Source organism: Schistocerca nitens, chromosome 7 (assembly GCF_023898315.1).
Source record: "Schistocerca nitens isolate TAMUIC-IGC-003100 chromosome 7, iqSchNite1.1, whole genome shotgun sequence".
NCBI classification, from domain to species: domain Eukaryota; kingdom Metazoa; phylum Arthropoda; class Insecta; order Orthoptera; family Acrididae; genus Schistocerca; species Schistocerca nitens.
This window is the reverse complement of record NC_064620.1, coordinates 446435367-446463004: the sequence shown is the minus strand read 5'-3', so window position 1 is coordinate 446463004 and position 27638 is coordinate 446435367.

Here is a 27638-nt window from a genome sequence, read left to right as displayed (position 1 = left end):
TGTGCTGTCGTCATCATCATTTCATCCCCATCCGGCGCGCACGTCGCGCAATGTGACGTCGAATGTAATAATACCTGCACCATGACGGCTGGACCTGCCCCGCAAGGGGCCTCCCGGCCAATGACGCCAAACGCTCATTTCATTTCCAGTGCTTTATAGCTGGTATTTTGTTGGATGATCCTAGAAACATTTATGACATTGAGCGAACCACTCATATCCAACAGTTTCGAGATTGAACACGTTAGCACCAATAGACTAACAGTTGAATGACTGTTGTGCGTGAGAGCGGCATGGTAAGTGTACGAAAACATCTTCGACGCTTCGCCAACCTCGACAGTGTTTCGTTCACTCGCAGTCATCTAGGATTTTCGCTTTCACTTACTTGTTTGATTTTTCGTATTGTTGTTGGATACAGTGTATGTGCCAGAATTACTGAATAAACTAACAATTTTTTTTAATATTTCAATGGGAGGTGGATCCGACAGCGTGAGAGTGGGGAGTATTGTGTTAACAATAGAGAAGCATTAACTGAAGAATGGATCGACCAGGAGGGCTCACTAACTTTGAATGTGAACTAGCCACTGGTTGACAGTAGCATAGATATGGGGCTATCATCCGTAGTTCGTCAGTGCCGCGACGTCATTAGAAGCGGTGGTGGAAAATTCGCAATTCTGGATGGCTGATGGTAAGAATAAAAAAAAAAGTTCAAAAGAATCGAAGATGGTGGAACTAGCCCATTAGTGCTTTGTACCCTGTCCTCTGTCTTGCTCTCCCCTCTCCTCCAGCCAGAGCCTAATATTTTACCCACCATTAAAGTGAAACAGCCACTCATGGCCCTTTGTGTTACTGGGCATTAAAATGAAATAGCCAATTCTTATGCTCTAAAGTAGCTGAAACGTTTGTGCCACGTTAAAAAATATGTTACAGTATAGTACTTCCATCTCTTTGTTCGCGTCAAATACTGCAACTATCATCTTACATATGTGCACACAGTATAAAAAAGAAAAAGAAAAAGGAAACGTTAACTTCACTTGAATTATGTAAAATAGCGCCATATTAAAAAACGTAGACAGTAAATTACTTTTCAGCTGATTTATGTAAACTGACACTCTTCAGTACACACACACACACACACACACGCACACACACACACGCACACACACATTTGCTGATGATTAATGAAAGCTAACTGTGGGGCAGGATGAGACCCAGAGAGAGATGCGATGCTTTGTATACAGGGTGGTCCATTGATAGCGACTGGGCCAAATATCTCACGAAATAAGCATCAAACGAAACAACTACAAGGAACGAAACTCGTCTAGCATGAAGGGAGAAACCAGATGGCGCTATAGATGGCCCGCTAGATGGCGCTGCCATAGGTCAAACGGATATCAACTGCGTTTTTTTAAATGCACCAACACGATACCGACCTTTTTCGAAATTGGTAAACGGTCCATTTTAACACGGGTAACGTATCACGAAGCAAACACCGTCCGCACTGGCGGAGTGTTACGTGATACCACGTACTTATACGTTTGTGAATATTACAGCGCCATCTATCACAAAGTGAAAAAAGTGGTCCAACGATAACATTCATATTTATTTACGTACTACACGAATACGTAATAAAAAATTGTGGTTCCTATTTTAAACAGACGCACTTGATATCCGTTTGACCTATGGCAGCGCCATCTAGCGGGCCAACCATAGCGCCATCTTGTTTCCCCCTTCAAGCTAGATAAGTTTCGTTTCGTTCTTTCTAGTTTTTTCATTTGATGCTTATTTCGCGAGTTATTTGGCCCGGTCACGATCAATGGACCACCCTGTATATTCAATAGCAGATGGAGGGAGGTGATGTTAACGTCGCGATGCACAACATGTAACCTGTTCTGTGCCTGCCCATCAGCTCCCATTTGAAGCTGTCGGTACGTATCATACACACACAAGTCGACTGCTGTCGATGTAATTAGATGTAAATGAATTTCCTCGAAAGCATTATAAAATTTATTCGCTTGTAACGTATAAACCTTCATTGCAAGATGCAACATTCTCTTCTTCGTTGAGATAGGCTGTTGATAAGAACTGAGGCGAGTTCAGTGGGAACTTGATCGAAAAGTATACATTTCATTTACATTTGTTCTAATTAGGAAATAGTTCATCCATCGTTATAAACGTTATGAGCAAAGTTATTAGGCACGTTCACAGGCGTCTTAAGAAATTGTGTTCGTTATATGAAATAAACATGGCTTACAACTTTGAACAGATAATTGCAAATTGATGTGTTTCGTTTGTCAGACCTCTCACTGCTCAGAAGATACGGAAAAGACGTTATAGAATAAGAAAGGAGTATTCCTTTTCCGTTTGGTGGTGTATTGCCCTTTATCGTATTTTAGAGATCCTGTGTTAATATATTTTGTTGCGGCTACATTTCCAATTGGCTTCCTATTACGTCACACTCAGTGTCCTCAAAAATGAATTTGAAGCTATCTTGTGCAGCACATTTGTGATTTGTCACACTCTGCATAATTTATCAGGGTTGAAATACTTTCACAGATGAAATATAATTCACACAAAATCATTCTCTATATCAGTGGTGTTAGATGTACAGGTTCCTATCAAAAGTAGTTTTAAAAATGTACCATGGTGGCAAGACCGTATAATCCAGAGGAAATGGCTCACGTTGTCATAAATAAATCTTATCCTCAGGTGATAATTGCTTGAAATACATAAGCATTCAATAGACTGGTATCACACGCCCAAATATATCTAAACAGCTCTTGTTTTGCAAATATGTAGCCAAGCAGTCACATACGTTAGCACTAGCGTGTTAACCCTTTGTCTCGCTATTTCTCAACACATAAAATTCCCCTTTAGAATTTGACAACAATAATTAGATCTTGATATTCTTATGCTTATAAAGCAACTTTACTGCTATGATGTATTACGATTTCATCATTGTTGTCATCAATAAATAAAGATTTAAAAATAAATATATGTAATTTTCAGCTTAGTTCTTAGCCTCTAACATAAACTAACAACATAATTGAAAAGTGATGTAACCATCTTAGTTCGATGTTGGTGGCATGCACAGGACACTGAGCTTGCTCAATAGGTATTCCTAGTGTGTGATCAGAGGGGACACTGCCATACTTGTTACACCTGGATCATTTCATTAAGTCATCTTTTATTTCTTAGGTTTAAAACGGACATTCCATCTTGCCCAAAAGTACAACATCACATAATCTGACAAACACGTCATCTGACAATGACCTTATGTCACCTTGTAGGTTTAAGATCCAATGATCTCTTTTATTCAGAAACATGTAGCCCACTATGTTTCAGAGTGTAGGATGCTCTGATAACACATTTCTTGACAGATTAAACATCTGGAAACTATGTATAAACTGTGAATCAGTCGACAACTGCACGTGCATTGCACGAAGCACACACATACAATGTTGTTGTGATAAGGGGAGCAATTTATTACAGTTTTCTTATACGATGAAGAATCAGTTACAGTTCCATTATAACACAGCTGACAAATTTTTCACAGTTTTGCTCTGACATGAATCGAATGGTTAGGATGTAACATACTTTAATGGAGCAAAAGTGACCTTAACAGAATGGACTGGAATGGAACAGAATGCAACGTATCAGAACAGATCACAAAGGAGTGAAATGGAACAGAATGGAATGGAAGTGATCAGAATGGAATGGCATACACACAACCCGAATGGAATCGACAGATTAGAATGTAACAGAATTAGTACCGTACAGACTGTAATGGACTGGAATTTCTGATCTCAATTATGTATCATGATCAACAGTGTCTGCGTGATCTGAATTTTGTTTGAATTAGCAACATGTTCCAAACAATCTCAATGGTTTGAATTTGCATGATGTTCAAATTTACTTGAACAATCTGACTTTTGCATAAGTTTGTGCTCTGTCCAAAACTATCCAAAAACCTAAATTTTGCATAATATTTAACTTTAAAGCATATATTATATCACCACTATTGAACTGTATCCGAAAATGAAGTTGAATTACACAGTTATAATACCTGTCTTACGATGAAAGTTTGATGTAACGAAAGAAAACAGTTTGCTTCAGACAGTCGTGAAGTGATTCAAGTATAACAAACTCTAATCAAAATGTGTATTTACAAGGAAAATGTATCACTTCTCATGTAGGCAGAATAAGAAAGATATAAAAAAGTGTGCAATTCCGTTATTCAATACGTTTTTCACCTCCAGATTTACCTCAGATTGTTCATTGCTTCCTGAACGTTTGCTTCGGATGGTGATTCCCTGAATGACTTAGTGACACATCTTAAATGGAAGCCATTCAGAATATTTCATCGAAATGCCAAGGAAGTACAGTATTAAACATAAAACATGACCGCTGGCCGCCCGCCACAGAGACGAAATCCGAGGCGTTCACTTAAGGCGGTCTATATTCCCGACCACGCCTCAAAATTCTAAGTCCACCCATACGCACGATCTGGCAACATTGTAGAATGCCGAAATGTATCTAGGAAGCCATCGGTCTTCTCTAGCTCTTACGAAAACGTACCTGCTCATCGTCGAGTGTTAAGCTTTGTGCTCTGTACATATAATGTCGCGCATTCGAGTATACCCCACTCCCTAGTTTCTTCAACTGCATGTCAGATATCTGTTATCAACCTGATGGAACCTCAAACATGATTCGTTTCGTTTTGTAATCCACCTGTAATAGGAAAAAGTTCCAGAAACATTTTCGCCAAACAGCTCGCGGATGCGTCGAGATCAGAACAGTTTTTGCTACAGGGTTTCCTCGCCCATCAGCAACTACTGGCTACTGACGTCCGACATCCGCCACCAACGTCAGATGTCTCCGACCAGATGGAAGTGGTGTAGCGCTATGAGTGTGTTCATCAACGTTGATTTGGTTTTTGCATTCGTGAAACGTATGCACGTTGTTCAAGAGGGATGGTCACAAGTGGAAAGAGGTCTAATATCTGAGTTTAGTAGAGGAGTCAAGGCAGTAGAGGCAGCTCTGAACCTTTGTGCTGCGCATGGGGAGAGTGTGTTTGGGCAAAACATGTAAGAAAAAGACTTTTTGCCTAAAGAAAGATTGTTCTGGTACAAATGATTTTGCGCATTCGGTAACAGACATATGTGATGAAGAGCGACCATTTAAGTGTCGTGCGACATTTTCATTCAATAGGCAAGGTTCTGAAGTCGGGAGCAGCAGTACCACTAGCTCTAATTTGAAACAACAAAAATCAAAGGGTTGACTATTAATGTACCGGGTGATCAAAAGGTCAGTATAAATTTGAAAACTGAATAAATTACGGAATCATGTAGATAGAGAGGTTAAAATTGACACACATGCTTGGAATGACATGGGGTTTTATTAGAACCAAAAAAGTACAAAAGTTCAAAAAATGTCCGACAGATGGTGCTTCATCTGATCAGAATAGCAGTTATTAGCGTAACAAGTAAGACAAATCAAAGATGATGTTCTTTATAGGAAATGTTCAATATGTCCACCATCATTCCTCAACAACAGCTGTAGTCGAGGAATAATGTTATGAACAGCACTGTAAAGCTGTCCGGATTTATGGTGAGGCATTGGCGTCGGATGTTGTCTTTCAGCATCACTAGAGATGTCGGTCGATCACGATACACTTGCGACTTCAGGTAACCCCTAAGCCAATAATCGCACGGACTGAGGTCTGCGGACCTGGGAGGCCAAGCATGCCGAAAGTGGCGGCTGAGAACAAGATCATCACCAAACGACGCGCGCAAGAGATCCTTCACTCGTCTAGCAATACATTATTTTTTTGGGTTCTAAATGGTTGGCTCTGAGAACTATGCGACTTAACTTCTGAGGTCATCAGTCGCCTAGAACGTAGAACTTATCAAACCTAACTAACCTAAGGACAGCACACACATCCATGCCCGAGGCAGGATTCGAACCTGCGACCGTAGCGGTCGCTCGGCTCCAGACTGTAGCACCTAGAACCACATGGCCACTCCGGCCGGCTTTTGGGTTCTAATAAAACCCCACGTCATTGCAAGCATGAGCGTCAATTTTTACCTCTCTATCTACATTATTCCGTGGTTTATTAAGTTTTCAAATTTATACTGACTCTTTGATCACCCGGTATTTTTGCTTGATTGTCGTCAGTTGGCTGATTGAGAATTCCAATGCAGTACTCCACTGCTGACTAGTTAGCATGTCTTTGTATGAGCCTGACAGGGTAGCCGTGCGGTCCTACGCCCTGCTTCCCGAGCCCCGGTCCCTGGCACGAATCCACTCGGCGAATTAGAGTCGAGGTCCGGTGTGGCGGCCAGCCTGTGGATGGTTTTTAAGGATACGTGGTACTTTTCCGTCTCAATATTATCTAAAAATCAACACCTATTTCTTTCAGGCACTGTTTATAGTGTAAATCTTTTACAGATTTTTTTGTTGATATCAAGTAATGCAGCACACTTTCTAAACAAATTAGAAGTATTTTGAATATTTTTGAACGCGCTTAGAATTATTAAAAAAATTACAAAGACATTAATGCAATTTTTTTTCCAAATTTCTTCCTCAAATTGAGGTACCATTTAATCCAATGTCACACATTTGAAGGAGACCAAATTTTTACCAGATATGCATGACATGATGGCTGAGGTACTAGACATATTTAATTCCACCTATTATGTATATTACAAGGATAGAAAAGTATCACATTTTACATCTTAAATTTTATAATTTTTTCCTAATAAAAGTGTTATTTTTACATAATTGTAAGAGGTCCGAGCAGATGTAATTTCGATGTATTGCTCACGCGCTGCCTGCGATATGTAAGGTATAAGAGAATCTCAGACCAGAGAGCAATGTTGACTGCAGTAGGAACTGTGTAGCTGTAGCAGTAAGTTGTTGCTAGCGAGCAGTCTGGTCTGGTGTATCGTATTGGCTGGGCCTGTCGTGGTGCAGCGATGCCGGAGCCTGAGCATTATTGTATAAGGCATATGTAGTATTGTTATCTCAAGTCCCATGTAAATGTTTTAAAAATCTTCTAATAATAATCTTTCTCATAAAAAGTAACTTTTAACAACCATTCATTTCAAATTAAAGAATTTACTGAATTCTCCAATCCATGATCATCCCGATTATTGCAAAAGAAAAATCAGTTGTTTCCTTTCATAAATGACAAATCTATCGGCCAGCATTGCAAGGGGCTGTGCCAGAAAAATTTATTGTAAGAGCAGATATATGCGTTATCCGGCGACTTCATTGAGGTAAGAATTTTTCTCTTTTTTATTCAGAATGATCTTTCAGGGCCACGACGCAGCACTGCTGACGTCCAAAATTTACCAGGTTAAATTCACAGTCAATTATAGAAAAGTTATAAGTGAGCGACAATTTAATTGAGAGGTTAGTTACATTGTATTATTACCAGGTTACTGAATTTATTTTTTGCTGGGACGTTACACTGAATGTGAACGACATAATTATAATTCTTACTGTGGAGAAGTTTAGGAATTTTTCTGTTTTGAGGTTACACTAAAATGCGAACAGATAATTGTTTCTAACGAAGGTGAACAATATACACAAAACACGTCAAGATTATTTGAGTCCGATGTAATGACCAACAGTGCACATCCGATTGGCAAACCTTTTTGTGAATCAGACAATGACCAAATGGTTACACAAAACGTGACAATTGCAGGGACGCCATTAAACAGCACAGTGAATAGAGTCGCTAATTTTGGCTGGGATCAAGTTATGGCAGTATTGCTACAAATTAGTGAATCACACAAACAACTTAATGAAAATCTCAAACTGCGGAATGAAATACTAGACAACCATTTCAAACAACTTGTAAGTAGGCTGTTTAGGTTTTTTCTATTGGTAACGCCACCTCTGTATAAAAATCACTGGCTGTGCTGTGTGCAGTCTGTGTCTAGTTTGCATTGTTGTCTGCCATTGTAGTGTTGGGCAGCGGCAGCTGCATGTGAACAGCGCGTAGCGTTGCGCAGTTGGAGGTGAGCCGCCAGCAGTGGTGGATGTGGGGAGAGAAATGGCGGAGTTTTGATATTTGTAAGAATGGATGTTATGAACTCTTACATATATTATGACTTTTGATGACTATTGAGGTAAATACATTGTTTGTTCTCTATCAAAATCTTTCATGTGCTAACTATGCCTATCAGTAGTTAGTGCCTTCAGTAGTTTGAATCTTTTATATAGCTGGCAGTAGTGGCGCGCGCTGTATTGCAGTAGTTCGAGTAACGAAGATTTTTGGTGAGGTAAGTGATTTGTGAAAGGTATAGGTAAATGTTAGTCAGGGCCATTCTTTTGTAGGAATTTTTGAAAGTCAGATTGCGTTGCGCTAAAAATATTGTGTGTCAGTTTAAGCGCAGACACACGTATATAATTTTTCTAAGGGGACGTTTCATATGTCGACCCTTAGCCTAGGATACCTCACTGGAATCTTCTGATTTTTTTCCTTGTTGTTTGTGTAATTAGTGTAGGTTTTGTCTATTGCTAGCGCGTAATTGTAGAGAGAATTTCCTTTGCAGTGTAGTTTTTCATTCTTGTACAGTAAAACAGTTGTGGCATGCATGTATATTTGCAGCAAGTATTTCGCAGCTGCGCTTGCAATTAACTAGATATTATTTTCAATGCTATGTTAATGTGTTCTCTTATTTTTGGTCTTCAAATTGTGTTTTTCTGAGTTATCGTGTGAAATATTGTGACAATAATGGCGTGTGAAAAACGTAATACTAGGCTCCAAAGTAAACTCAGAAATGACAGTGAAGACGAAAGCAGTGTGTTAGCGCCACCATGTAATGAATTAACTAATGTTCAAAGTAGTAATTTGGTAATTGTGCATAAGGAAATTGAGCGGGCTGCAAACAATGGTGTAGACAGTGAAACAATTAGTGAACAGGGAAGCATTATCGATCGATCGGTCGGCAACAGCTCGCCTCAGGAATCCGAAATGACAGAACACAATATTGCAAATACTGTAGACTTAGGTTTTGGGTCCTCACCGTTTTCTCAAATGAGTCAAGACACATTTTCTGCTTGTCAAAATGTGAATGTTGCCGGTGAAAATGCACTGCCAAAAAGCATAGAGAACCAGATTCCAGATACTAATACATTATTATTGCAATTAATGCAACAAATGGAACAAAATCAGAGACAAATGGGACAAAAGCTTCAAAAGTTAGACACAATGGAACAACACCAGAGACAAACACAGCAACAGTTAGACACAATGGAACAAAATCTTCAAAAGTTAGACACAATGGAACAACACCAGAGACAAACACAGCAACAGTTAGACGCAATGGAACAAAAGCTTCAAAAGTTAGACTCAGTGGAACATACGCTTGAACAAACACATGAAGATTTAACTACTGAGTTACATAACATTGAATCGAAATGTCAAAAAGTCTGTAATGACGTAAAAACACAAATTTGTGGGCATTTTCAACCTATTTTTTCGCGGCATGAAAATGCATTACAGAATCACGAAGCAGCCATAAAAGAACTGCAAATTATTGTTCATGAAAATCATGAGACCTTGCAAGCTAAATTTGACTCAGTTGCATCTACCGATTCGGTTACGCAACTTGCAAAAACTCAGGAAAACTTAAAGGACACAGTAGATCCTCTGAAACTTGGTTCAGAAAAACATACTGAGGAAATAAGTACACTATCGGAGAAAGTAGCCGAACTTTCGGATCAGTTCACTAATTTATCTACGAAGGTAGATGATAATCTGAATGACACAAAACCGGTAGTCTTTAATGACACAGAAGAGTGCGAACAAATTAGGAAACTGAAACAAAATCTGAATCAAATTAATACGCAACACCAAGTTGGTTGTTGGTTGGTTGTTTGGGGGAAGAGACCAAACAGCGAGGTTATCGGTCTCATAGGGTTAGGGAAGGATGGGGAAGGAAGTCGGCCGTGCCCTTTCAAAGGAACCATCCCGGCATTTGCCTGGAGCGATTTAGGGAAATCACGGAAAACCTAAATCAGGACGGCGGGACGCGGGATTGAACCGTCGTCCTTCCGACTGCGAGTCCAGTGTGCTAACCACTGCGCCACCTCGCTCGGTACGCAACACCAAAGAGAAATCCGGGAAGTACAAGATCAGCTGACACAGGTAATACAAGAATTACGTATTTCAGAGGATACTCGCGCTCCAATACGGGAAGAGGGACATAGAAATACGGAACAGCCAGAAAATAATAACACAGCGCATTTCGGAAGTTATGAAAGAAATTGGCAAGTTGCACCGAATTTTGAAATGGAACCGCCGACACGACGTAGCAATGACCGAAATGCTACTCGCCGACACGATGATTTTGACTATAAGCTGTTCATTACTACACGTAAATTCAAAACATTTAAGAATTCTGGCAACGACATTCATCCACAAGCGTGGCTCCATCAATTCTCTCATTGTTTTGCTCCCAACTGGTCGTTAGAACACAGATTAGAATTTATGTGTGGCTACTTAGAGAATGAACCAGCTGTAAGAATGCGATCGGTCATTCACGATTGTCACAGTGAAGGAGAATTTTATCATGCCTTCCTCTCAGCGTATTGGTCTCAAGCTACAGAAGACCGAGTAAAACATAGCATCATAATGATGAAACATTTCGAACAATCTGAATTCTCCAGTCTTGTGAAATATTTTGAAGACATGTTGCACAAGAATCAGTACCTGTCAAACCCATACAGCCCCTCAGAACTCATCCGCATTTGCTTAATCAAATTACCTGAACATTTACGACATATTATTTTGGCAGGACGTTGCAAAGACGACATTGAAGCTTTTCAGGGACTCTTACAAGAATTAGAAATTGACACTGACAATCGCGGAACGCGAAAACAGGAACACAACAATTAAAGGTCACATCTCTCACAATTCCGTGATGAAAGAAATAATAACTGGACACGACAAGGCTATTCTCACAACACATATCGTGACCAAAACAGACATCACCCGTATGACAACCGTTGGCAGAGTAGTAATAATTACAGGGAAAGATCACCTCTCCGCGGTAGTGACTATCACGGAGACAATCAGAGAAACAGACAATATGGGAACCAAAATAATTATTATCAAGGGAGACAGAATAACTTTAGACGCAACGGTCCAGCGCGCAGTTACGATTCAGGGAGAAATTCTCCACCACGTGACCGACAAGAAAGATACTATGGCATCTACCGACATGACGACAGACGATATGATCGTAACGACAGACCTGAATTGCATCAGAACTGGCGGGATTCAAACAGAGCAGGGCCCTCTCGAGGAGGTGAATTTGTAGAAGTTAGGTCTCCAAATCCCAATAACGACGCGCACCAACAAAGAGACAATAGGCAATGACTCATACCGCTGGCAGCCACGAAACGTACATATGAAACTGATGGCGCAGCTGCCATAGCTAGTAATTACGTAAAAATGGAAGACATTAGGGACATCTTACTTGAGGAACACGACGTAAAACATAACAACATTGCATATCCTGTGATTCACATTACAGTAAATGACGTAAAATTTACGGTAGTACTTGACTCTGGCAGTCCCATTTCAGTAATTAGTGAAACAGCCTTTAGCAAATGTAACAAATCGAACGATTGTCCCACACTTCCGTTACGTAAGATTAAATTACAAGGTGCAATCTTTGGAAAAAGTGTAGATGTACGCCAACAAACCAACTAAGAATTCTTTTTCAAAGCCACAGCTTCTCTATGAGCTTTCTTATTGTTTCATTATTGTCGACGGAAATTATATTGGGAGTAGACTTTTTGAATGAATACAAAGCAATCTTAAACTTTCACGATGCTGAAATAAGTTTAGAGAAAGAAGGTAAGTCAATAGCTTTGAAATTTGAAGATTGGCTCTCAAACCATGACGAGGAAATTAATCGGCTTTACCTTCTGTTAGACAACAGTTCGGAGTTTTCTACGGAACTAGACACTAACAATCACTCTGCAAGTACTGACAGGGATGATATCGACGGCATATTTGATACTAATGAGTTAATTCAAAATAAAATTCAAACAATTGAGAACTGTAATGACATTGATAGGCAGGACCTTTTTGAGATTTTATGAGCACATTCCACAGTTTTTACTCACAAAACAGGAACAATCAAGGGATTTCAATACCAATTTCGTGTTCGTGAGCATACTAAATTTTGTGTTAGACCATACATAATTCCAGCACATTATAGGGACCGTGGTAGAACAGAAATACAATCTATGCTTAATGAGGGCATTATTGAGCCTGCAGTAAGCTCATACAACAATCCATTACATGTTGTCTTAGATTCGAGACAAATCAATACTATCATCATTCCTGAAACAGACAGGCCGCAAACGTTGGAAGAACTTCTTCAAAATTTTAATGGCGTAAAAGTGTTGTCTTCTATTGATCTCAGATCCAGCCTTTATCAGATCGAACTTCATCCAGAATGTAGAAAATACACAGCTTTCCTTTGTTTCGGCGTTTGTTATCAGTTTCGGAAACTTCCTTTTGGTTTGAACATTTCTTCGGCAGCATTCATTCGCGGGCTAAATTCCATATTACCTGAGTTCTTAAAACGTCACATCACCTTATATGTGGACGATATTCTAATAGCGGAAGCTTCATGGGAACAACATAATCGCATCCTCAACAGTTTGTTACGTATTTTTGCAGAATCTGGAATTACAGTTAACTTGGAAAAGTCTGAATTCGGTAGGTCAAAGGTGAGGTTTTTGGGACATATTATTTCTTCTGAAGGCATTCAGCCGGATCCTGAAAAGTTAGAAGCAATCAGAGCCATTCCAGTTCCATCCACAAAAAAAAAACAAGTCCGCAGTTTTCTAGGTCTCGTAAATTTTTACCGTCGTTTTCTGAATATGCAAATTCTTGTTACACCAAAACTTTGTTCTCTCACTGGAAAAAATACTATTTGGAACTGGGACGAACAATCACAGTTGGAATTCAATTCTTTGAAAGAAGCGTTACTTAACGCGCCAATACTAGCTCATCCAGATCTGTCACAAGATTTCTGCCTTAGCACGGATTCTTCTAAAGTCGGTCTTGGTGCCCATTTATTTCAAGAAGCCATAGAAAATGACACTACCGTTCAGAAAACCATTGCTTTTGCTAGCCGAGTGCTAACAAAATCTGAAAAAAATTATTCCGTTACTCAATTAGAAGCTTTAGCTATCGTTTGGGCATTTAACAAATTCCGTTTCTTTCTTTCTGGTAAGCACGTAAAAGTATACAGTGATCATCGTGCATTACAATTTCTTATGTCTTCAAAATTAAATCATGACAGGTTAAAACGTTGGGCATTGTTTCTGCAAGAATTCCGCTTCACAATAGTCTACATTCCCGGCAAGGAGAACATTGTTGCGGACGCACTGTCACGCGCACCGGCTGGGCTTGAGAAAAGTAACACAGAAGGCAACCTCGAGAAAAATTTCAGTATTCTTTACATTCAGAAAGTCACCTTTGAAAACTTCATCACCACATCTTTAAAGGACATTGCTCATGAACAAGAGAAAGATCCGATTTGGAAAGACATCAAGAGCAAATGGCTTGGAAAGACACACACACAGATTCGGCATTATTACCTGGTTAGAAACAACATACTCTTTAAACGCTGCACTGTTGATAACAAGCTATGGGTACTTTGCATTCCAGACGATTTTGTTAATAAGCTCATTTGGTACATTCATTTCAACTACGCACATTTTGATCCACGAAAATGTTATCATATTCTTCGAACGACTTGTTATTTTAACAATATGGAAAAAAGAATTCGAAGAGTCTTGTCTATTTGTAAACTTTGTCAAAAGGCGAATCCATCTACTGTCTCACATCGTGCTCCGTTGTTTCCTATTACTCCTTCTAAATTAAAAGAATTTGCTGCTGTTGATCTCTTGGGACCACTTGTCAGAACATCTAATGGATTTTCGTACGTTCTAGTCGCTGTTGAACTTACTTCAAAATTTGTTTCTTTCACTCCGTTACGTAAAGCCACTGGACGGTCTGTATCCAACGCCTTTGTTAAAAATTTCTTACGTGAAGTTGGACACGTTAGTAAAGTCATTTCAGATAATGGACCGCAATTCAGATCTGCTGTTTGGTCACGCACGCTTCGGAATCATAAAATCAAACCTGTTTTTATTTCATTGTACTCACCACATTGTAACCCGTCTGAACGGATTATGAAAGAAATCAATAAGCTTTGCAGACTTTATTGTCACAGAAAGCATCACCATTGGGACAGATATTTACACTTATTTCAAAACGTACTGAATGAAATGCCTCACGACTCCACTGCTTTACCACCTACTCTTGTACTAAAGAATGAAGAACCACCGAACAGAATCAGAGAGCTTGTACCCTTCCCGAATACACGTAAACTTCGACACAAAGACATAATTGATTTGGCTATTAAAAATATAAAATCTGCAGCAGACAAAAGGAGAAAACTACACGGTAAAGCAAATGCAAAGAAATTATACATTGGTCAGAAAGTTCTCATTAAAGCTTATTCATTATCACATAAGAAGAAACACTTGAGTCACAAATTCTTTCTAGTTTACAATGGACCATACAGAATCCGACGTATACCACATGATAATTGCGTTGAAGTTGAAACTCTGCGTACTAGGAAGAGTAAAGGTTTACACCACATTTCACATGTAAAACCATTTATTGAGAGATAATCTGCTTTTTAACTTTGTCTTTGCCATAAAACGTTTCACTTCACATTTCTAGTATGCTTTGTCAGAGTTAAGAAACTGTTAACATGCAACAATGTTTGAAGTTAAATATCCAGTCTAGAACCTAGGGAACATTTTTAAACAGAAATTACGATTGCATTGTTATAGTGAACAGACGACACAGTGTTGTATTTGTACATTCTTGCTTATTGTTTGCACGATTACGTAACAACTATCAGGCTCACATACTTAGAACATATACTGGCACTGCTAATGAGATTTTCATGCAACATTTTGGTTTACTTGAAAAGACATTCTTTATTTGAAGAACTTTCTGTGGGATTAGAGATGACTTAGCACTTGGTTTCTTTGACAGCTACACAATTATATCACGACGCTACTAATGTGTGACACAATTTACATTGTTGCTTTTGTGCTGTATCTGCTTTATATCTGCACAGTTTTTCTGAATTCTTCTGGAAAGTAAAACATGTTTTAGTAGTAACTTTTGTGGTACAGCTACAATGAAACTGCCTTTTCCGTAGCACAACAATACGTTACAGCACAGTACTTTCTTCATCATGGCAATAGGCGTGATAAATAAGATATCTATACGCAAAGCATTTCACTTTTGTTTATCATGAGGTAAGTACATTGACTTCTGCAGAACTTAGCTTTCGGAGGACGACAAGTACGACACTTCCACAGAGATTATCTTACAACAAGACGCACAGTTTAGCGCTACAGTACATGTATTTGAGTGATTAATTTTATACATAAAACATTTATTTTTAAAGGTTTTTGAATTACAAAGAAAGTTTTCTGTGATACATTTTATTCCATTGCAATAATCTGTAACACCTGAGGGTATAATTACATTAATCCTCAGGGGGTACACGCTTACTTTGTGTACCATGTGTTTGGCAAGCACAAGGAGCCCTAGCTAATATGGTATTTGCTTATACAACTTTATACTTCGGTACCATATTTCTCTAACACAGAATTACACAGCTATCTGTATATTTGACAGAGAAACAAACATTCTTTTTACTACGTCAGTGACAGATGTTTACGCAATTACACAGCTGGATAACTTCACACTTCATTTCACTGCACACGTTTCTGTTGGTCATAGTATATGGATAATATGTGAGAAGTAGGGACTGATAGTGTTTGCACGTGTGTTAATAATTCAGCAAGGGACTGGATAACATCATTGCTGGTTCTAAGGACAATTCCAAAAACTTTGTGAGTGCACAAGTGGTGGTTATGGACTTGCTATATTATCCGCAAGACTCTTAAATGGTGATTGTGCACCTGCACAGTCACAACAGATGGCTGCTGGCCATTTCTACAAGGACTGCAGTGGGTCTGCACCTCTGGTGGCCCACCAATACCGCAATCTCTACAAGGACTACAGTGGATCTGCATCTTTGATGACCCACCAATATCATTATTTCTACCAGGACTACAGTGGGTCTGCACCTCTGGTGGCCTACCAATACCATTATCTCTACAAGGACTATAGTGGGTCTGCACCTCTGGTGGCCCACCAATACCGTAATCTCTACCAGGACTACAGGGGGGTCTGCTCTGTGATGACCTACCTACCAATACTGTTCAAAATTTCGACTGACTCTGCTGTGGGTTTGCTCTGTTGTGGACCATTACCTGTCTGCATGTCAAGAGTCAGCACTGTCTTTTCGTTGGAAGGACAACACAACTTCTTCAAGACTGCATGGAAATCCACTACTTCCGTGTGCATTTTCTTTTACTGCTCAGACTTTGAGAAAAACACTGCTATTTTACTGTGATGAACGATTAGGACTGTCTTTATGGACTGTGAGAAAGTTTAGCTTTTGACCAACAATGTATCAATAAGTGTGTGCATTTGATATCTTTGTTATTGTAATTATAAACAATTTTATCAAATCATTATTGGCCACTGCCCAAAACAATTTGTAAAATTTTTTGTGGGGAGCATGGGGGTTATGTAAGTAGGCTCTTTAGGTTTTTTTATTGGTAACGCAATTGTATAAAAATCACTGGCTGTGCTGTGTGCAGTCTGTGTCTAGTTTGCATTGTTGTCTGCCATTGTAGTGTTGGGCAGCGGCAGCTGGATGTGAACAGCGCGTAGCATTGCGCAGTTGGAGGTGAGCCGCCAGCAGTGGTGGATGTGGGGAGAGAAATGGCGGAGTTTTGATATTTGTAAGAATGGATGTTATGAACTCTTACATATATTATGACTTTTGATGACTATTAAGGTAAATACATTGTTTGTTCTCTATCAAAATCTTTCATGTGCTAACTATGCCTATCAGTAGTTAGTGCCTTCAGTCGTTTGAATCTTTTATTTAGCTGGCAGTAGTGGCGCTCGCTGTATTGAAGTAGTTCGAGTAACGAAGATTTTTGGTGAGGTAAGTGATTTGTGAAAGGTATAGGTTAATGTTAGTCAGGGCCATTCTTTTGTAGGAATTTTTGAAAGTCAGATTGCGTTGCACTAAAAATATTGTGTGTCAGTTTAAGCACGGTCACACGTATATAATTTTTCCAAGGGGACGTTTCAAACTTAATGAATAGTACCAAGAACGTAATGAAAATCTCAAACAGTGGAATGAAAAACACGACAACAATTTCAAACAACTTAATGAAAGTTTCAGACAGACGAATAAAAGACAAGACAATCTTAATGAACAGAACAAACAACTTAGTGAACAGATTACAGCCGTTGCCGTGCAATGTATTGATACTAAAGAACAATTATGTGAGGAAATTAATGCTTGTGCTAGTAACAGTAGTGAAGAAATTAGATCTGTGGCACAAGAATTAAGTAATACACATGCAGCCACAACAGAATCACTTAGAGATGAAAGTAGTGCAGTCGCTAAACAATGTTCTGAAAAGGCAACACAGTTACGCGACGAGTTTAAATCAGTGTCAGCAGAACTTTCACACACTCTGGATGCGAAAGTCGATAAGAGATTTGAACAACGGAACAGCCAAATTGACAAACGTTTTGAAGTGACAGAAATGAAAAATATTTCAGCCTTTAAAACGTCACAGCATACACCACTCTCCGAACATTTGTCACACTCACACAGCCAGTGTAACTTAGGTAATTTACAGAGAGTACGCGACTTAGATTCCAAACAGTCACAGACAAACAGACTAGCATACAATCCTGAACCTGTTCAGACAGTCAGAGACGAAAATTTTGATTACAAGCACATTCTATCCGTTAGGAAATTTAAAGTATTTAAAAATGACAGAATACAAATACACCCTTTGGACTGGATACAACAATTTGCTTTTGAATTTTCACCGACATTGCCTGTAACGCAGAATCTAAAATTTATTTGCAGCGCGTAATAGACGTCAGGGGATTCATTACACTTCGATGAGTATGTGCCGTAGCGAGCACAGGGCCCGGAGCCGTAGTAGTGCTATTTCATCTTTAGTTTTCTGCACTGCTGCCTTCTCTTCTACTGTCCTTTATATCTATCAAAACAGCTCTTCAACTATCGATCTATCTAGGATTACGTATGAGTAAAGAAAACCTGATACGACAAGTTTTACCTGAAAGAGACAGTTATTATACGCTCGAGAAATGACAACCACGAGAACTTTGATACCAGACAAAAGTTTAATTATCAGTATCGTCAAAATTATCAGCAACAGGAAACAAATTTTGGTAACAATAGAGGTTTTTCACCAGAACAACAAAACCAGCCGGTTAACATACCTAACCAACAATGTAATGTGCAAGGTCAACCAAGCTTTAATGTTCGCCGCCTACACGTATAGCGTCGGCTCCACCAACTAGTAACGCACAGCAACAAGGAAATGAGTATGTACAGAAAACACATCATTTTTAACTCCTATCGCAACGCGCCGTATAGCAATGATTATCATAACAGACGTAAAAGTAATAAGCACAATTTTCAGCGTACGTTTAATAACAGTCGGTCTTACCAGCAGCATAATCAACCGCAACAACAGATTATCATGAATGAACCAGACAGTAGATATCATCCCGAACGTAATACGTCAGGAAGAAATAGCAGAACAGTACAAATAGTGGAAGTGCCACAGCATCCTCCCGAAAATAATAGCACGTCAGATAGAATTTGACTAGATACGGTACAGGTTGCATCTTCCAGCAACGCAAGCAATTCTTTTGACCCGCAGAATCTTGCTCACGAAAATGTTTTTACTTTTGACGACATCCGAGACACTCTTTTGCAGGAAAGCCCAGTTATTCGAAAAACCATTTCACACCCTGTCATTGAAATAAAGATTGGATCATCCAAATTTTCAGCAGTAATCGATTCTGGATCACCTATGTCAGTTATAAATGAGGAAACTTTCAACGAATGTAACAAAGAGAATACCTATCCTACGTTACCATTAGGCAAAACTAAAGTAAAAGGAGCAGTATCTGGTAAAGGAGTAGATGTAAAATTACAGACACATTTATCATTTTGTATTGCAGGTCATACATTTCACTGAAATTTTTGGATTGTTTCCTTATTGACGACAGACGTTATTTTAGGTACGAATTTTCTGGTACAACACGACGCAATAGTGGCCGTGCGGTTAAAGGCGCTGCAGTCTGGAACCGCAAGACCGCTACGGTCGCAGGTTCGAATCCTGCCTCGGGCATGGATGTTTGTGATGTCCTTAGGTTAGTTAGGTTTAACTAGTTCTAAGTTCTAGGGGACTAATGACCTCAGCAGTTGAGTCCCATAGTGCTCAGAGCCATTTGAACCACGACGCAATTATTGACTTTAAAAACTCCTTTTTAATGTTAAAGGATGAAAATGTACAACTGGTTTTAGAATTTCAGCACTCTTTATCTGCAGAAGAACAAACAATTAATCGTACTGAGGTTATTTCCGCATCACGTAACATAGACTGTCATTCCACATTGTTCACAGATACGTACGTACATAACTATAATACTCCAGACGAAGCCGACTACGACGTTATGCAAATGATTTCTGATAAAGTTAAACAGAGCAGTGCAAATACAGACGATGAACGCTCGCAACTACGCAAAATTCTTTTACAGCAAGCTCCAGTTTTTGACAACATCCCTGGTACTATGTCCGGTTTTATGTATGAATTTCAAGTTAAACAGCAGGACCCGTTTGAAGCCAAACATTATCCCATTCCATATATTCACAGAGAACAAGTTAAGAAAGAATAGCAAGCTATGCTTGACCAAGGAATTATTGAACCGGCAGTTAGTCCGTACATAAACCCGCTCCATATTGTTAAGAAAAAGGATGGCTCACTTCGCCTCGTACTTGATTCGCGTCACATCAATGACATTATTATTAATGAAACAAATCGCTCACAGACACTAGAAGAACTTCTACAGAAATTTCATGGTACTGCTATTTATTCCACGTTAGATTTGAAATCGGGATTTTGGCAAATTCAGCTCCATCCGAACTGCAGAAAGTCCACAGCATTTCTCTGTTTTGGTGACTGTTAACAATTTTGTAAATTACCGTTGGGTTTAACAATTTCTTCAGCAGCATTTATTCGCGGTTTGAATACTATGCTTCCGACAGAATTAAAAGACAGAATCACAACGTATGTAGACGACATTCTTATTGCAGAAGCTAACTGGTCTGAACACAATCTAATTCTTGAACAACTGTTACAAACTTTTCGTGTACAAGGACTCTCAGTTAATCTTAGCAAATCGCACTTTGGTAAAACTTCCATAAAATCTCTTGAACATGTAATTTCAGCAGAAGGCATTGCGCCTGACCTGGAAAAACTTCAAGCTTTACGTGACATTACTGTTCCTACGACGAAGAAACAATTACGCAGCTTTCTGGGATTAATTAACTTTTTCCGTAAATTTATTCATTACTCTGCTATAGACACCCCTAGATTGTGCCAGTTGACGGTTAAAAACACTATTTGGTTCTGGGATAGCCAAGCACAGTCTGAATTTGTCAATCTGAAACAAGCTTTGTTGAATGCACCACTTTTATCACACCCAGATCTTACTAGAAATTTTTCCATGTCCACCGACAGTTCTAACACCGCTTTAGGCGTACACATTTTTCGGGAAATTGAAGAAGACGGTACTACAGTAATTAAAAACATCGCCTTTGCAAGTCGCATTCTGTCACCTGCTGAACGCAATTATTCTGTTACAGAATTTGAAACATAATGTGTTGTATGGGCATTTACGAGATTCAGGCATTTTCTTTATGGAAGACACACTACCGTTTACACAGGTCATAGAGCTATACAGCTTTTACTTTCAGCTAAATTTACACATGACAGGTTAAGCAGATGGAAACTTTATTTACAGGAATTTAATTTTACAATTGTTCACATTCCCGGTACACAAAATATTGTAGCAGACGCGCTATCCCGTTCTCTCAGCAACAATCAGCAAGACATCGCAACCAACTTCTGCCAAGCAAATTTTAATATCACGTATATTCAACAAGTCGCATTTGAAAATTTCATTTCGTCGTCGTTACGAGGCATAGCACAGGAGCAGAGCAAAGACAACGTATGGAAAAAAATTAAACACCTTTGGCAAGATAGGAATAATTTTACCATTAGAAACCATTACACTGTACGCCATAACATTCTGTTTCGCCGCTCTCACCCTGAGAGCAACAATTGGTTATTATGTATTCCTGACGGGCTTGTTAAGAAATTAATTTGGTATACTCATTTAAGTTACGCACATTATGGAACCAGAAAATGTTTTCTTATACTGAGACAGAACTGTTATTTTGCGAACATGGAGAAACGTATTCGACGAGTTTTAGCGTCATGTAAAATCTGCCAGAAAGCTAAGTCAGACACCACTTCACATATTCCCCCGCTACATCCCATTGTACCCGTTAAATAGATACACATAGCCGTTGTAGACATTTTTGGTCCGATTCCCAGAACTAATAGAGGTTTTTGCTACATCTTTGTAGCTGTTGAACTCACTTCGAAATTTGTTACCTTCACTCCGTTACGCAAAGCTACTGCTAAATCTGTTTCGAATGCATTTGTAAAACATTTTTTATTTCATGTTGGGCATGTATTGAAAGTAATTTCCGACAATGGACCACAGTTTCGATAAAACATTTTTTATTTCATGTAGGGCATGTATTGAAAGTAATTTCCGACAATGGACCACAGTTTCGATCTGCTATATGGACACGTATGTTACGAACAAGAAACATTTCTCTGATCTATATATCCAAGTATCACGCTTCTTCGAACCCTTGTGAACGTCTAATGAAAGAAGTTGGTAAACTATGTAGAATATACTGCCATAAAAAACATATTGATTGGGACACACACATACTCTCATTCCAGGATGTAATTAACTCCATACCAAATGAATCTACTATGCTATCTCCGACTGTTATTTTGAAAAATGTTGAACCACCCGACAAAATTAAAGAACTTGTATATTTTCCTACATCTCGTCGACTACGCCACCATGAAATAATTGACATTGCGCTCAACAACATCAAACGTGCCGCTGAGCGCCGGAGAAGACAGCAAAAACAGGTTTGTACACGCTGTGACTTTCACATTGGACAAAAGATATTAGTACGTACACTCTATTTATCCAACAGAGGAAAGAGTAGATGCAGTAAATTTGAGCTTCTATACGCAGGTCCATACAGAATTCACAGCATTCTTCACCCCAATGTAGTACACGTCGAAACTTTGAGAACCAGAAAAAGCAAGGGCAATCACCATGTCTCCAATATTAAACCCTTTATTGAATGAATATACTTTATGATTTATCGCACTGTAATGCCATTTGCAGATATTTATATGAACACTTACTGATGATTATCATATTTTTTCGTAGCAAGTGCCCGGCAAGGTAAGGTTAGCAGGTCGCTTTTCTTGTCGTTATATATCAGACTGTGCACATTTTCCATTTTTTCTGTATCTGTGATTGTTTTCCTATCGAAAGTAGAATTTTTGTCTGTATGCACTATGTAATCTTTAAGATATAACAAACACCAGTTGACTTTGATATTTTTTCTTATGATATCTCAATATCTTGACTATTCTACACTTTTTGCCACTACATTATGATACTGTGTGTACGTTTTTTGCACTTGAAAACTGTCTATGTTTTTGACCTAATACGTTTTCTGTCATGCTATGCTGTATGCTTAGTTGTATCACTAGAAGCAAGTTTTTATCTAATGGATATATGATTTAAATGCAAGATATTAATCCTTATTCATCATTTTCAGAAAGCAGTATCGTGTACAAGAAATAAATTAAACAAACCATAGTGGTTTACTCTGAAATGGAATTTCACCTTCGGAATGAACGAAAGAAAATGCAATATCGTGTCATGAAGAGTAAATGGATCAGAATTAACAAGCATTAACCAGAATATACTATACACATCGTATGATAGCAGTCTTGACTAATTATTTTTCTTTCAGAATACGAGTTGATTGAGCAAGCTGTCAGACAGAACTACACATGTTAATTTTAGTGATGAAATATGCTGGAAATAAGAAACTCTATACTATGAATAGTTGTATCAAGTAAATGGTAATATGAATAATGAATAATGAAGTGTCCTTTTTTGCAAATGATAATAAATGATGATGAATAGTTATATGAAGAATATGTTAATATGAATAATGAAGATTTTCTTTGCAGATGATGATAATGATGACGTTTATATATTTACTATTAGTTAAGAGATGCTATGTAGTTATTTTAGTATTTGTTGCAGTTCGTTTTGACAGTATGTCTTATGTCGCATTCTATAATGACTGAATGTTTTGGAAAAGACAGCTAGAGTACATACATATTGAGTACACGTTTCATTACCTGTTAATTCGAAGTTCACTACTTTTCAGCATAATATGCGTTTCATCTTTCAGCTCAATAATCCATTTCGTATTCTTTCCAGGAGAAGCTACTCATGAAATTAATATGCTGTAAGCAGTTAGTCATTAAACCTGTTCTAGTACTTGCATTTTATTTACCCATTTGTGTGTATCATTCATGAATATGACCACATATACTCCACTTGTTTCATAACCTAGCTACAGCTGACTCATGATGAATGACGTTATTAATCCTTATTTCCAGCAATAAGTCAAAAGCAAATGTTTTAATGCCCCAGCAATTAATTATCGATCTCAACGCAATGCATTGCTAGCAAAAAAAAAAATTATCACCAGTCCCAACTATTACCAGTATACAACCAAATAATGCTTCCAGTTTAAGATATATTTCTAGTTCTAAACATAATGCAAATTTCTCAGATGTATTGAATCCATTATATCTATGTATTATTGGACCACAGACCTTGAGTAATAGTTACAGTGTGTTACATTTTAAATATGTCCTATGTCACTTGAATGATGAGTTCTGAGTAATACTGAATGATGTTTTGTAATAATGCATAAATGCTATGCCAATAATTTCTATAAATAATATTTTTGTAATACTCTATAAATGCTATGCCAATAATTAACTCTTGTTTTGAATGATGACTTCTGAATAATACTAAATAATGTTTTGTAAAACAATATGAATACTTTGTAACTGCCCAATGAGTGCCAATAATTACCATGATCAGATTAGTTATGAATAGTGTTTTGTAATATTCAATACTTGCTACATGTTTAGTAACTGGCCAATGAGTGCCAATATTTACTGTAATCAGATGACTTACGAATAATGTTCTGTAATACTCCATACATACTGCTTAAATGCTGTGTAAATAGCCAATGAATGCCAATAATTACTCAAATCGTTTGATAGACTAGTGTAATGCTCAATGATGACTAGCATAAGACTTAATGTCCTTCACCTTCTGACCTAATTACCAGAAATTACAGCAGTATCCGTTTGTCCTGTCCATCGTCATGATCATGGAGCACTATGTTTGATTTTTGCACTAATTCTACGTTGGTGACAGATTCTACATTCTACAAGAATGTGGTGTTGGCATATCAAGCTGTCCACCACCTTGAACGATGGAGATGTTATTATGGTCCTACTGTTTGGTGTACCTAATGTACTACCAAAATGATATCATTGAATATTAATACAACATTTCAGTGTCTTGGCTACACTGAGAAATACTTCAGGGAAGAGAACTACAGATTGTCTCACTTGGTGTTGTGCTTCTGTAGAAAGATACGGACTTTCGGTGCAACTACGTGCAATCTACTGTGCTACAACCATGATGTAATCCTTCCCATTCCTTCCCTAGTTCTTGTAAAATGCTAAAGATTTTTACAGTGCTTGTGCACTTTATTTCATTTGTTAATATGATCAGTCGTCCTAAATATGCTAAAGAGTTCTACAGTGGTGTGCACTTTATTTCACTCCATGATATGTTGTAAATATGCTAAAGACTTCTACACTGCGTGTGCACTTTATTTCACTCCATGATATGTGGTAAATATGCTAAAGACTTCTACAGTGCGTGTGCACTTTATGTCATTTGTTAATATATTTTGTATTCAGTGCGTGTGCACTTTATTTCACTTCATGATATGTAAAAATGCTAAAGACTTATACAGTGCGTGTGCACTTTGTCATTTGTTAATATCTTTTGTACTCATTGCGTATACTTTTTGTCATTTCTTGATATATTCTGTACTCAGTGCGTGTGCACTCTATTTCATTACTTAATATGTTCTGCACTTACCAATAATGAATATACTCTGTGACTGTAGACTTAGTAACTAGATAGATTTTATAAAAAATTGTTGCTCATGGCAAGTCCAATGACTCACCAACGCTGCCAAATTTTTGCCCCCCCAGTGGAGGGTTATGTAAGAGGTCCGAGCAGATGCAATTTCGATGTATTGCTCACGCGCTGCCTGCGATATGTAAGGTATAAGAAAATCTCAGACCAGAGAACAGTGTTGACTGCAGTAGGAACTGTGTAGCTGTAGCAGTAAGTTGTTGCTAGCGAGCAGTCTGGTCTGGTGTATCGTGTTGGCTGGGCCGGTCGTGGTGCAGCGATGCCGGAGCCTGAGCATTATTGTATAAGGTAAAAAGCAGCCTCGCGCATATGTAGTATTGTTATCTCAAGTCCCATGTAAATGTTTTAAAAATCTTCTAATAATAATCTTTCTCATAAAAAGTAACTTTTAACAACCATTCATTTCAATTTAAAGAATTTACTAATTTCTCCAATCCATGATCATCCCGATTATTGCAGAAGAAAAATCAGTTGTTTCCTTTCATAAATGACAAATCTATCGACCAGCATTGCAAGGGGCTGTGCCAGAAAAATTTATTGTAAGAGCAGATATATATGCGTTATCCGGCGACTTCATTGAGGTAAGAATTTTCCTTTTTTTATTCAGAATGATCTTTCAGGGCCATGACGCAGCACTGCTGACGTCCAAAATTTACCAGGTTTAATTCACAGTCAGTTATTGAAAAGTTATAAGTGAGCGACAATTTAATTGAGAGGTTAGTTACATTGTATTATTACCAGGTTACTGAATTTATTTTTTGCTGGGACGTTACACTGAATGTGAACGACATAATTATAATTTTTACTGTTGAGAAGTTTAGGAATTTTTCTGTTTTGAGGTTACACTAAAATGCGAATGAATTTTGTGGGGAGGTTACATAATTTAGTTGATTCTGCAATAAAGCTTAGGCCTACTACGTAAGTATGGGCTGTTGCAAGTTACAGAAAAAAATTAGAGCAATGATTTATAAACTTTCAGAAATATTTGTACCTGAATTCTGAAAAATACAACTTGTGGGAAATTGCGAATGAATACATCAATTAAACTGCGCCTCAGAGCATCCCTGACGCATAGTCTTGATCCTACATCATTTTTTCATCTAAAGCTTCCTCTTGGTATTCCTTTTAGCACTTCTTGGTTCTTTGGTAACTTGAAGAGTGAATCTATCAGCTTCATGCACCCGTTGTCTGTCACACACAAGCAATTGATCTTCCATATTAGAGCCACATTTTACCCCTAAATTTCTCAGGACTTCCAACCTTCCTATCACTTCATCATTGAAAAATATCACTGCATGTATTACATCAACTTTTAATGTATTTAGTCCTAGGAAAGCGTTCTTGGGTAATCTTTCCCATATGCAATGGTTGAAACTTTCATTTGTATTCTGAGTGCTTCCATGGAAACATTTACTAAACAAACGAGGGTCTCTCGGGTCTCTAGTAATTGGTTTTATTTCATTCATAACAGGTTTAGGAAGAGAATGCTTATGATGGTATATTTGACCACTTTATTTTGCTTTTTGGTAACCACACCGAGACTCTGCTCCTTTAGAGCAAAGTCTGTGAACAGGGTGTTCATTTGTGGACAACTTATGAAAGTAGGTGGCCCATACAGTTTTTCTCATTGCTGTAACATCACTCACAGGTGCAGTTCGTCTAATGGCCAGTCCATAATAACTCTGAAGAACGTCTGTTTCAGTTTCTGTCAGTCTGCCTCGGCCAGACAGATATTTTGCATCAGATAACAACTTTCCTTCCGTTTCTCTTCGTAGTTTCCTCAATATAGCATCCATCCGCTTTTACACATGTCCACAACACTCCAGTTTTGTTACCAAGGTATCGCCATAAACATTGATCTCATTAATTTTATTGAAAGCTTTAGAGACCCCATCGCCTAGGTACTTCGTATATCTAACGTTATAAACGGGCACCGACCTCTGAAATATTTTTAGAGCTCCATTACTCTCCATACCTCCACTGTAACCATCATAATTCTTATAACATTGATGATCAACAAGTCCTTCAGTGTTACTATGGAAAGTGTGCCAGTACTTAGAAAAGCACTCAACATCAACAGTTTTTCCATTCTCCAGAGAAGTAGCACTTATAACATCATTCAATGAACGATATCCTCGACGTTGCCATGTCACAT